This window comes from Ictidomys tridecemlineatus, unplaced genomic scaffold (assembly GCF_052094955.1).
Source record: "Ictidomys tridecemlineatus isolate mIctTri1 unplaced genomic scaffold, mIctTri1.hap1 Scaffold_222, whole genome shotgun sequence".
Lineage (NCBI taxonomy): Eukaryota > Metazoa > Chordata > Mammalia > Rodentia > Sciuridae > Ictidomys > Ictidomys tridecemlineatus.
The window spans coordinates 282,979-296,971 of record NW_027521915.1 but is presented as its reverse complement, the minus strand read 5'-3'; positions in this window follow the sequence as shown (position 1 = coordinate 296,971).

The following is a 13,993-nucleotide window of genomic DNA, read 5'->3' as shown; positions in this document are numbered from 1 at the left end:
GTGTATACATGAGGTATGTGTATGATTGTGGAGTGTGCGGAGTGTGTGTGCAGGATAGGCAGGGATTGCATCTGACCCCTCAAGGAAGATACACACCAGGACTCTGGGGTACATTAAGGAATAATATTTGGCCTTTGGGGTTCCTGTGACAGAGGTCTGAGTCCTGGGGACACTCACTGATTGAATGAGACGACTGACTGGCTCAGGCCCTATTAGTTTTAGAATGGAGGTGGCCAGAAAAAGTAGATTTGGGATCGGAATTTCAGCACTAACCCTGGATCTCCAGAGACGGAGCAGGGGTGGAGGCAGCTGTGGCCAACCACCAGTCACGTGGTCAACCATGCCTAAGTAGGGAGACCTCCTCCATGCAACCCCCCACAGTGGAGTTCAGAGAGCTCCCAAGTGGGTGAGCAGCAATGGGGTCCGAAGTAGTGGGGGTGCTCCGCCTTTCCCTCTGCAGCTCTCCACTGAGATGGCCGATGAGGAAGTGTCCTCTGTAGTAGACACATTACAACGCAACATCATTCTAATAAGCAAAAGTTTCCTGAGTTCTGTTAGTCACCCTGGCAAGTTATGGAACCTGAGGGGGATCCCCAGAGGAGCCGTCCTGTGGGCAGACGGGTGCATCATGGTCCGCAGCTGGGGCAGTCTTGTGGGATTGACCCCTTAACCTGTGGGATCCCTGCTAACCCCAGGGAGTCAGTGTCAGAATAAATGCAGGGACACTCAGCTGGTGTTGAAATGGTGCATTTGTTGTTGGAAACAAGCACCAAGACCCTCATCAGGAAGGTCCACAAAGATGCTCACTGGCCACAGGCTCTGCTGCCACAGGTGAAGAGTCCCTGACAGCCAGTGGGAGGAGGCCCTCCCTGCAACCGTGCAGCCCCCTCCTCCTCCATTTTCCTCTCCACTGTCCTGCAGGTCCACGGTGCTGCCAATCACCCCAAACCCTAGAGGGAACTGGCAGGCAGGCACCGCATTGCCAATCCTCACCTGCATTTATTTTCACATGCCTCTCTGATTTTTCATTTCCTCCTAGACTCCTGGTCTTCCCTGCGTGCACTGTCTCTGCCTCCTGGTGTGACTACACCGCGTGGCACCTTTCTGTGGGGTGATTGTGGAATAACCATCGCAGCTTTAACTCTGAATACCATTTGATCAGCTATTTCACTGTAGGGATTTCTCATGTTTTTACCTGAAAGAATCCAGCAAGACACATTTAATTACAGCATTGTCCACGAGGCCCGGACAATCTGATCGACTGTCAGTAGGAGTTGAGGATCTCTGTAGGTATTTTCATTCATGAGATAGATCTGTGTGTGCTCACGTGATAAGATCATGAAGACAGTCTATCAAGGGAAAGAGCAAGCGAGGTGTGATCCCATTTCTGTTAACATGTGTGTAAATCCCTCATAGAAGATGATTTCATTTACAGCCATCCCTTGCGTCCGTGGGAGATTTGTTCCAGGATCCCCTCCAGACACCAAAGTCTAAAAGTGTTGAAATCCTCATATAAAATGCTGTGCTATTTGCAGATAACGTGCACACCTCCTCTCGCAGACTTAAATCATTTCTAGATTACTTATAATACCTAACACAATGTAAATGCTATGAAAATAGTTGTCATTGTTTAGGGAATAAGAAAAAAGTCTACGTGCTCAGTTTAGACTGAATTATTTTAAAAATATTCTCAAAATATTCTAAAATATTTTAAAAAATAGATTTAATCTGAAATGGTTTGAATCTGTGAATGCGGAACCCTCAAAGGAGAGAGTATATGAAATGTCTAGAAGAAGCAAGTATGTAGAGATGGAGAGTAGATTGATGTCTGGCTCTGGCTGGGAGGTGAGTGGGTGGAGAGGGGAAGTAGCTGCACCAGGGAGCAGGACTCCTTGGGAGGCTGATGAAAATGATCAAAAATCGACTGTAGTGGTGGTTACACCACTCTATGAATCTCCTAAAATCCATTGAATTGTGCACTGTAAATAATGAGCTGCAGGGGAAGAATTGCATTTCATTGAAATTGTTAAAAACTACTCTTTGAGCCAGGCATGGTGGTGCACGCCTATAATTATACCAGTGGCTAGGGAGGCTGAGGCAGGAGGATTACATGTTCAAAGCCAGCCTCAGCAACTTAGCCAGGCCCTAGGCAACTCAGCAATGCCCTGTCTCTAAATAAAATATTTTAAAAATGGCTGGGGATGTGGCTCAGTGGTAACGTGTCCCTGGTACATAAAAAAAAAAAAATTCTATGAGTCTGTGCAGGAGATTTCTGGAAGACTGCTCGCACCTTGAAGAGTAGGTCATGGGGCGTAGGGTCGGGTGGTGTGGGGGGATGACTTTCCCTTCATCTGTTGCTTTATGGTTTGAGTTGTTTTATCATGTAGACATATGACCTTTACTTAAAGACGATCTAAAGTGGAGAACCCTACCATGATCACTAGGTACACACATGCTTACACCACAGGGTGCAGGGTGGAGCTGTTTTATGTGCAACTTGGTGTTGCGGAGTTTTCGCGATGAAGCTTTTCCCCTGTGGTTGTCTGTGCCTGTTCCTCTGTGCTCTGTCACCAACAAAGTCTCCACCCAGCACAGCAGCTCGGCCTCAGTGGCTTGTTGGAGTCCTGAAGACCAGGCCAGTTCAGAGAACAGTGGCCTCGCCTGTGTCTGCCAGAGGCCCCTACCTGAGCTCCCCAGGGGTCACCCAGGGCAGCCACCGAGGGAGAGCCACCTGGAGATGTGCATCAGAGGAGGGCAGGCTTCACAGTTGAGGGGTCAGCACCGGGACTGTCTCCTCACCCTGCACATCTGGTCCTTCCCCACTCCTGCCAGCCACCATGGGGTCACAGTAGGGGACAGCGCAGAGGGAGCAGCCTGAGCCCCTGTGGTCTTCCTGGTCGCTGGGCTCTGCTACCCTCTCTGGTTCCTTTCCTGGACTACATCTCGCCCAGGCAGCGCTGGAGGTAGGTCAAAGTCCATGTGCACAGCAGGCCGGGCTCACCGAGTGTCAATGCCCCTTCACGATTCAACCCATCACAACGCTTTCCCGGAGGAAACCCTCCCCCATCCAACCCCTTCCCTGACCAAATGACAGAATGGGAATTCGCCTTCTCTGAGTCCGTGATCACTGCTTTCCTTTCCAACCACTGGACGGCAGAATGGAATGCTCTCTAAGCAAAATGAAATTCAGCTCAGCAGAACCCAGGAGAGGCAAGCATTTTACATTAAAAACAACCCCAAAATTTTGACAACTGGTCTTCCGCCCATGCCCAATCGCTATTTTCATTTGAATTGTGACATTTCAATGTATAATGACTACATAAAATGAAATCCTCATGATACATGGGAAAATTGGCTGGTTCAGCTCTTTATTATGACTTTTGTTATCAAGTATTACTAGTACGTATTTATGGAATATATTGTGATATCTCCATTCATGTCTATATTTAACACAAGTCAAACCCAAACACCCTGTTTCCACGCCACCCCCATTCAGACCCTTCCCACTTCCTAGTAATCACCATCCCACTTTCAGTTTGACTCTTTTTGGTTTCCACAGGAGAGGACATGCAGCATCTTTCTGTGTCTGACTTATGTCACTTAACATAATGCTCTCCACTTCTGCCCACTTTGTGACAAATGACAAGATTTCATTCTTCTTTGTGGCTAAATAATATTCTACTGTGCACATGTGCTGCTGTAGTCAATCTTTCCTCACTGTGACAAAGTACCCGAGAAAATCAACTTATGGATGGAAGATTTATTTTGGCTCAGAGATTTCAAGTCCATGATCGCTGAACCCCTTTGCTTTAGCCTCTGGCAAGGTGGAACATCACAGGGTGGAGAACATGGTGGGACAGAGCCGCTCACCCCAAGGCAGCCAGGGAGCAAAAGGAGACAGTTAGTGGGAGAGGTGTAGGAGGGAAAAAGATGTATCCATCAAGGACACCCCCTGCAAGCTCCCACCACCTCCCAGTGGTGGCACAAGCTGGGAACCAAGCCTTTGACACAGAAGTTTTTGGGGAACATTCCAGAACCAAACTATAACACGGGCCAACTTTTCTTTGTCCATTCATCTGTTGATGGGCACCGAGGCAGATTCCATGTTTTAGCTGTTGTGGATAGTGCTAAAATAAACACGGGCCTGCAGATATCTCTTGGATACGCTGCCTGCATTTCCCTTGGATGCGTACCCAGAAGTGGGCTAGCTGGATCATATGCGAGATATAATTTTAGTGTTTGGATGAACCTTCATGCTGCTCTCCATGATGGCTACCCTAATTTACATTCCCACCAAATGTGTCTGGAGTCCACATCTCTCCAGAATTTATATTTTTCTTTATTTGTTAAAAAAAATAATAATAGCCCCTCTAACTGGGGTGAGGTAGTATCTCCTTGATTTGCATTTCCCCACGGCTAAGGTTATTGAGGGTTTTTTTCTTACCTTTTTGGAATAGGGGAGACACTTTGACACATGGGTACAGGCAATGATTTTCTAGATGGATCTCAGAAGCATAGGAAACAGTAGCTCGTTTAAACATAGAAACGTACTTGGGAAAAGGCCCAGATATGTTGGGGGCAGAGAGGGAAGGAACACCCACCAAGCACCTGCTGCGTATGTGCTGGGCCCTGCATGGGGTTGCCATAGACGCTTTTCTGTGAAGCTTTGCTGTGGTTTGCAAATGAGAAAACACGGCTTAGAAAGGGGAACTCAAAGCCCACATGGCCCGTAAGTAGGAGAGCCAGCGATGGTCATAGAATCATGTTCTCTCTCCTCTCCCTGCCCTGCCCCAGTCCCTTCCCAGCGATCCCGTTTGGGAAACATGATGCTTAACCACCCTATGAAAGAAAAGGAGCAAACACGGTCCATATTATTACAGCAAGCAGCCACCTGACTGCATTTTTACTCATCGGTGCTGGGTCCCTGCAAATTGATCCTTGTGATCTGCATTGCATCCTTGGAGGATGCCGGTCGGCTCAGACTTTGCTCACGGAAACATCATTTTAAGACGTGGGAAATATACCTAACTTCTTCTGGCAGGAGGAGAGGGCTTAAAACAGGCAGGATGTCGGGGATTTCAGATGAAGTGGGAGCAGACAGAAAGGGCACTGAGAACTCGGGGAGGAGGGGGATCCGATGTGCTTGCACATGTGCGTGCTTTTGTGTAAGAGCCCTTCCTTCTGAAAGCAAGCAGAGAGAGAGTTTGGAGACACAGCAGTGGGTAGAAGCAGATTCAGTTCACTGGAGGGCTTGCAGTGAAGCCTATGTCGGGATTCCACCAACACTCATTCGGCAGCAGCCCCCATGCTTTAGGTCACAGGAATCCAATTCACCCTGGTTTTGTGAGTGCCATATCTGGGAAAGGGTGGTGGGAGCTGGATCCCTGGAACAGTGCCCTGCATTTACACACTGTTCACACACGAGGTAAACTGTGTGATCCAACAAAAATGCCCCGTGGTGTTTATTCATCCATGCAACAGCGTGCAGTGAGTAGAGCAGTTATGTGTAGACCTGTCTGTAGGCTGCTGAAACTGGTTCGGTGTATTGCTGCTGAGCCCCTGGGGTTTTGAACAAGTGTCGGCAGTGTTTCCAAGTAACTTTGCTTTTTTCCTGGCCACCAATTGGTCTACTTGGTGGTAGGGGTGGAGAGAAAGGGTGGAGATCAATGAAAATGGTTTATTGCCCATTTCCTCACTCCGGCAACATCAAAGACTGTGGGTTTTTAAGTAGCAAGGACTAAAGTTTTGATGGAGCAATAAGAGCAAATGCCAGTAAATGCTGATCTGGTGCCTGCCTGGGCCGGGTACTGTTCAACCAGCTTAAGTACAGTGACTTGCTCCCCGGAACAATCCCAGGAGATCAGTGAAATATCGTCCTGTTCTTTGGAGGAGAAAAGTGAAGCCATTTGCCTGGACTTGCGTGGCTGGTAAGTAACAGGTGTGGTTTGATCCTGGCTACTTGAAACCCATTGGGATTCCTTTCCAGGTTGGAGGCTTTTGACTTATTACAGAGCTTTGGAGACAGCAACCCCCTGGAAGACACTGGATCACCTTTCTGCATAGAGCACAGCAGAGAGGCAAGTAGGACAGGAAGGAAGAAGGATGCATCCTTACAGGTTGCCAATCTTGCTACTCCCTACGTCTCTCTGCTATGGCTCATGATGGGTTGGTTTTAGGGAGGCTGGATGGATCCCAGAGGATTCATTCTGGACGGTCCCTTCCCCTGCCCTTGAGAAGACCAGCACAGGTCGAGGTTCTGCAGTGGGGGGCATGGTGTGGTCTTGCCTCCACTCCACTCTTGATTAATAAAGAGTTCAATCTCTGCCTATCCGTGTTCTCATCTGGAAAGGGTTGGCCTCCACCTGCGGGTTTGGGGTTAAATAGCTGGGCTTTTATTTTTAATGACCACAAAAATCCTACAAATTTACACAGTATATGCACACATGCAAACTTTTTACTTCCATATCAGTTGAATTGAGGCCCTGCATGAATCTTGCTTCTTGATTCAAAAGAAAAATTTTAAGAAGCTCAGAAAAGGAAAAAAAAATACGCTCAGGTAAAAGAAAGAAAAATTCTCAAGGCAATAATCTAAGCTCTCACTTCAAGAAACTAGAAAAAGAAGAGCCAAATAAATTCAAAACAAGCACAAGGAAGGGTGCAATAAAGGGAACAGAAGTGCAAGCCTGAAATCCCAGAGGCCTGGGAGGCTAAGGCAGGAAAATCACAGGTTCAAAGTCAGCCTCAGCAACTCAGTGAGGCTGTAAGCAACCCAATGAGACCCTGTCTCAAAATAAAAAATCTGGGCATGTGGCTCAGTGGTTAAGTGCCCTTAGGTTCAATCCCTGGTACTAAATAAATAAATCCAGGGGAGTTGTTAAATTAAAAAAAATGTTTTTTTAAAAAAATATAAATAAATTGATGGATTTTTCAAAAGGGGAGAGAAAGAGAAGAGAAATCACTAATATCAATAATGAAAAATAATATTCCCTTGCAGACATGAAGAGGAGACTAAAATGGTTCTGTAACCAACTCTTACATACATTTCACAGCTTAGATGCAACAGACTAATTTATTGAAAGGCAAAATTTACCACATTTTTCCTTATATGAAACAAGCCAACAAAATAGCATTCCTATAACAATTAATAAAATGGAATTAATAATTTATAAACTTCCTTAAAAAGTAGAAAGAAATCTCAAGGCATATAGAGTGTTTCACCAAAAAAATAAATAAAATAAAAAATTATACCAAACATATAATTAGCATTAATTCTGTAAAGTCATTGCCAGAAAATGGAAGAGGTATGGGTACTTCCTAATGCATTTTATGAAACAAGTGCTATCCTTAATTCCAAAGTCACACAAATACAGTTAAAAAAAAAAAAAAGACTAGGGATCAACTTCCCTCATAAATACTAACACAAACATTCTTAGGCTAAATAAGAAAAATCCCAATATCATTTCAATTACAAAGTAAAAGCAATTGACAAAACCTATTTATGATAAAACTCTTGGGAAACTAGGAGTGGAGTGGATACTCCTCAACTCCATAAGTAGCACCTGCAAAATCCCACAAATAATATCAGACTGTGTTCCTCTAGGATCTGTAAAGAGACAAAGATTTCTCCTGTCACCACTTCTTTTCAGCTAAGTCGTCTAAGTTCTAGCCAGCCTAGTAGGAAAGGAAAGAAGATGAAAGGCACAGAAACCAGAAAGAAAGAAATGAAACTGTCCCTACTTGCAGATGATATGAAGATGGTCTACCTAGAACAAGACAAGGTATCTACAAAAACAGACAAGACACACTAAATACTCCTAGAATGAATAAGCAAGGTTTCAAGATATGAGATCAACATATAAAAATCAGTCATATTTTTATATTCCAGCAATGAACACATGGATGTTGAAATTAAAATGCAATATATCTTTTAATCACTAAAGAGAAAAAGAAAGGAAGAAAAAAAAAAGAATTCCTAGGGCGTAAATCTCACAAAACATGCATGAGATGTGTATGCAGCAAAGTACAAAGTGCTGAGAAGAAAAATCAAAGATCCAAAGAAACAGAGAAATGTACCATGTTCACGGATTGGAAGACTCAATATTATCAAGTAGAACTTTCAAATGATGCAGGAGTTTAATATAATTCTTATCAAAATCCCTGCAAGAGTTTTGGTAGACATAGATAAAATTATTCTAAAAACTATATAATCAAAGGAAGGATAAAATTAAGAGGAATCACTTTATCAGATCTCAGGATTGTTTTTGTTATTTTGCTACATTAGTCAAAATCTATGATGTCAGCAGAGGGAGAGAGAAATGGAGCAGAATAAAGAACCCATAATAAAGAAACCAAACACAACCTTATACAGATATGGTTTCCAGATTTTAAACAAGTTTTTGGATTATATTGCTTGGTATTTGGTAAACCGTTCTTCCATCCCTGAAATAAACCCAACTTAGTCATCTTGTGCAGTTATTTTTATGTATCGCTGAATTACAGTTTCTTAAGCATGTGTCTATATGCATAAGGGATATCGGTCAGTAGTCTTTATTTATTTATTGTACTGCAAAAAGCAGGTCAATGAATGGAGAATCGTCTTGTCAAAAAATGGTACTAGAGCAACTGGATGTCCATAAGTGAAGAAATGTACCTTGATCTAAATCTGAAAGGTTAATTCAGAGTAGGTCACAGACTTAAATATAAAATATAGAATTACAAACATTTTTACAAGATAGCATAGACTATCTTTAGGATCTAGAGTTTGATGAAGAGTGATTTGATGAAACAGCAAGGCAGAGTCCAGAAAAGAAAAATATCAATAAAGAGAATCTCACCCAAATGGAAACTTTCTCTCTCAAAAAAAAAAAAAGCCCCTGTTAAAAAAGTGAACCAACAAACTATAAACTGGACGAAAACATTTGCAAACCACAGATCTGATAAGTTGTTCTCCAGAATACCTAAAAAAAAACCTCTCAAAACTCAACAGTAAAATGATCCAAATGATTCAGATAGAACATGGGCAAAAGATGCAAAGAGCTCACATAGATGAAAAATATACTAGCTATTAGCCCAAGTCAAGCCACTTCGAAATTTCACTATGGACCCATGGTAACCACTAAAAAAAAAACTGCCCAAACCAACTGCCTGTGAGGATGTGGAGAAACTGGATCACTCTAGTGGGAATTTAGATTGGTATAGTCCCTCTGGAAAATAGTTTAAATTATTAAACATTTAAACTATTAAACTAAACACTTAAACTATTAAACTCAACATTTTTGATAGCAAGTAATGATACTTGCTATCGCCAGCAACTCCGTGCATCCCACTGGAATTGAAATGAATTAATTGATCACAGTGGATTCGCTTGTAATTACCCCAAACCAGAAACAACCAAAACATTCCCAATAGTGAATCGTCAAATGGATGGTGGCCCATCTGGAGTTCCACTCAGCAATGAAGGGGACTTCATGATGATACGTGCCACAGCTGAGGTGATCTTGAGGGTATCAACCCGGGAGAAAAAAAGCCACTCTCTAAGGGTCACCGAATGTGTGATACGATCTGGGATGGAGAACAGATCAGGGTTGCCGGGGGCCTTCTGGGGAGAGGGAGAGGGTGTGAACATGAAGGGGTGACATGAAGGTGACCCTGTGTTGATTCCAATGGTGGCAACACACATCTGTGCCTGTGACGAATGGCACAGAACTACGTGTGCACACCTTGCCTGGGGCCGACTTCCCGGTTTTGATGTTATGCTGAGATGACTAAAGGTGTGATCACTGGGTGAAAGGGACAAAGGGCACGAGGGGCCTGTCCTCGTCCTTGCAAATGGCTGTGAATCTGCAATTATTTCCAAACGAAAAGTTAACATTTTAAGGAATTAAAAAATCAGAAAAACTGTTTTTCCTTTTGCCAAAAGATTTCACAAGTAATACCCCTTTGTGCCCTGGGGAAATTGGGCAGCGGGTGGACAGCGTGTTCTAATGACCATACACGACTATGGGAGTGCAGATCCCCCTGGTGAAAGAGAACTGGTCATTCTCTCACATGGGGCAAGAAGGGTGGCGGAAAACCACAAATGGAAATCCCACAGACTCGGTTTCAAATTATGCTGCTGTCCTGGCCTGTGGTCTCGGTGAGGAATTCTCCTTTCTCTAAAATCCTCGTTCCAAATCATGCAATGTGGCTTACAGAACTAAAGACCTTGAGCCAGCACATCCTGAGATCCCAAGGTCGCTGGGCAAGCTGCAGTAGGTCCCGGGGCTGCGGGCTTTCTGTGCCCATGGAGAAGCGCTCAGAGCTGGGCTGCTTGGCCATTTCCTGCTCCAGGGGCTTAGCGTGACTCCCGCTGTCCAGTCCTCCCTGGGTCATGAGATGCCTTCGCCTCTGCCCTGAAGAGAGCTGCCTGTTTGTTCTTCCTGGGTTTATCACTTCATCCCTCTTGGTTTAGCCTGAGCATCTAGATTTAAAATCACCAGCTCCCAAGGTGGCCCGTCCCCTTGTCTTTCCCCTCTAGGAACCCAGGTTGATTTCTTGTGGTTGGAAAGGAATCTTCTTATTTTTGTTTCCTGGGGATTGGAAAGGTTTCCACCCCTTTCCCACCCTCGAGGCCTCGGCCAGCAGGCCACACTTTGTGGGCAGGAGCGACTTCTAGGTTACGATTCAGCTCGGCTTTTATCTGGCTTGACAAGAGGCTCAGCCTCCAGCCGCCTCCAGAACTAGGAATCGGAGGAGCTTCGGGTGGCTTCACTGAAATTAGAGATATTTTAGTCCTAACGGGACCAAAAGCTGTCGCAGACTCGGGGGCTGAAGGGCGAGAGGGAGGAAGGGAGGAGGGCAGGAGTGCTGGTGGGTGGTGGGATGAGCTATGGAGGCGGAGGGCCTGTGACAGAGGGCTTCGGTGTTACTGGGTGCTGTTAGTGGGAGTCACATAAGATGGCCATTTTATCTATATGATGGGTTCTTTTCAGTAGTCCACGATGGCAGAATCCATTTCAACATGGTCACACCAGCGTGGGATCTATGTCACTCTAGTTAGGACTCCATTCTCGCGACCTCTCCCCCGAGCCTTTCCTCGCCCACCACATGCCCTTCCTCTTTCCCTCCCTCCACACTGACCGCTCCTAAAAGCCTCCTGTCACCCCAGGGCCTTTGTCCCAACCAGCCACAGGACTTTCGACATTTTATGTGGTCTGTGAGGTCTGCACGGTGGACTCCGGGGACCAGCCCACACAGGAAGCCCGTGGGGGACGGCTTGAGCCCTTCCCAGTCCTAAGGGAAAATAAAGAGTAGAGGTGACCTCGACAGGCCCTGATTCCCCTCCCCCACGGGCTCCTGGGGCACCCTGGCCTGGGCCTTCCCAGGCTCAGGGCCGTGTCCTTCCCTTCAGAACCACGGTCACTGCCACCTGGTGAGACCATTCTCAAGGGGCTTCCCAAGTTAGGGCCCAGGGTCAGATGCCTGACTCCTTTGATGGCTCAAGAACCTCTTTACGGAGCCTCAGACTCGGGTGCTCGTCGGGCTGGTGCTGAACTCCAGGGTCACCTTCCCTGGGACCCAGGACACCGAGGCCACCATGGTGACCCTTCTCCAGGGCGACCGTTTCCTGGCACATGGCCGACCTCTCCGTGGCATGTCTTGGTGACTCGGGTGGCGTTCAATCAGTGATGGTCCGGGGCCTTTGAGGTCTGCTCAGTCTGAAAGCCCTTTTTCTCCTGCTCCACTTTAGAACATTGGATTTCTGGATTTCTCCTTGGATTTTATTTTTTCTTTATTCCTTATTTAACCTCTCTTCAACTTTTTCTCTGATTCCTGGGGGATTATTATTTTTTTAACTTCTCTGACAATCCCGTCTAATCTATCTGCTAAATTTAAACATTTTCTATAAATAGGTGTGTGTCTATGTACACCTTCACGTGTCCGTCTGTCTGCCTGTCTAACTCTCTAGGCTTGGGGCTTTTCCTCTGAATCTTTTCTTTTAATAGCTCTTGATTTTATTTTATTTTTTTGCACATTTTTCTCTATAGCTATGATTTTTTAAAAAATATCTTCTTTTCTTCCTGGTAGGATGTTATTTGTCCTGGGGGCTCCCACTTCTTGGCATTTGCTTGTGTTGATTTCTTGGAAGCTGGAGGTTTTTGTCAGACACTGTCTGAACTTTGGCTCTCGGGCTCCTCATACTTACCCATGTTGTAAGTACAGTGCTACAGTTTGGGTCTGAAATAGATCTCCAAGGCCCATGTGTTAAAGGCTTGATCTCCCACTTGATGTTACTGGGAGGTGGTGGAAAGTTTAAGAGGTCTTCCATTTTTTAGGGCATGACCCTCAGGAAACTTTGGGACCCCAGCCCTTCTTCTTGCTCTCACTTCCATGAGTCAAGCATCTTTGCTCTAGTACAGGGTCCCACCATGATGTGCTGCCCCTCACAGGCCCCCGAACTGAAACCTCCAAAACTTTGAGCCCAAACAAACCTTTCCTCTTTATAAGTTGATTGTCTTAGGTATCTTGTTACAGTGACGGAGAGCTGACCAACACAGTGGGTCTTGTGGCTCGGGGAACCTAGGTGTCAGTGCCCACAGCTCTTTGGTTTGACCACCGACTCATGTTGTCTGGCAGTAAAATGTTCTTGTCTTCTCACTCTGAGATGCCAGCCTGGGCTCTGGGAGCAGAGAGAGGGGCACAGGGGGTCCCTGCCTTGCTTGATTCTGTGTCTGCTCCTGCCTAAAACCCAGCTCTCTGAGGCTCGTGGGTCCTGGAGGGACCCCCGGGGGTGGCTGTTGTCATTCCTCTCTGACAGCTTCTTCCACGTCACTAGGGCAGGTCCCACCCTGTCCTCCACTTTCCTGTCCCCAAAGTGTGTTGAGTGTCTCTTTCCCTGATGTCACTGGTCCAATTTCCTTTAACCCTTTGACCTTCAAAGCATGCAAATTCACTGTCTCTCTCGCAGGTTTTAGTGAGGGGCGGTAAGCGTGGTCTGCGGAGCTTCTTCGGGCACAGTCCACTGGGTTCCAAACACAGCGTGTTTCTCACTTTAAACCATAGTGACGACAACAGCCCCAGGACCCCTCCCTTGGCCATCCCCACAGCTACCACCCTACATCCTTCCTCTCCTCCCTGAAAATTCACATTTTCTCTTTTTCTCCTGGCTCCATTCCCACGTTGCTCCAATCCATTGGTCTAATCTGAACATCTCCTTCCAGACTGCCTGAGACCTGCCGTGGCTGACCCCGGTGCCCCATTGGTTCACCGTGACCCTCAGTCAACTCTGCCAGTATGACCCTGCCTCCCTGGTGGCCACTGCTGCCCGGGCCCTTGGTTGTCCTCCTCTCTGTGGTTCCTGGGCTCTGCTTTGCAAATGGCTCTGATTCCCTGTGAGGCTAAGCCGTGGCTATCCTGGGGCTGGACAGAGGCCCCTCATTTTAATTTCCATAACGTTCATACACATATGCCATTGGGTTCCTGTTTCACATTGCAGCCAAACGGATCTTTTCAAAACGTCCCTCAGTGAGGCCCCAGATTTGGGGGTACTCTACCCCCAACCCATCCCTTGCCTCGCCACACCCTGTACTCTCTCAACTCTGTCCTCCACAACTTTGGGAACCTCGTCCTCACCATGCTGCCTCTGCCACAGGGCTTTTGCACATGCTGTTCTCTCATCCTAAGTGTCTGCCTCCTTTTACTTCATTTAACTCTACACAGGCTTCCAGATGAACTGACCCTTGCTCTAGGTCAGTCCTGATTTGTTCTGTATTTCCTCCTGTTCATTCATCTGTGTGCATGGGTATGTACTTATGCTTATGTGAGCCTCAGCTCTTGGGCTCCAGCTGAGGGACAACGCCTTCCTGATGTTTTGGCATCTCCCAGACAGTCCCATGGCGGGCTGGACGGTATTTCTGTCCCGCTGTGGAGTGGAAACACAGTTCAAATTCACTTTCCAGGCCTGCTTTGAAATGATGCAGTTCCTGGTCTTTTTTGGGGTGTGAGGTGGGGGGGC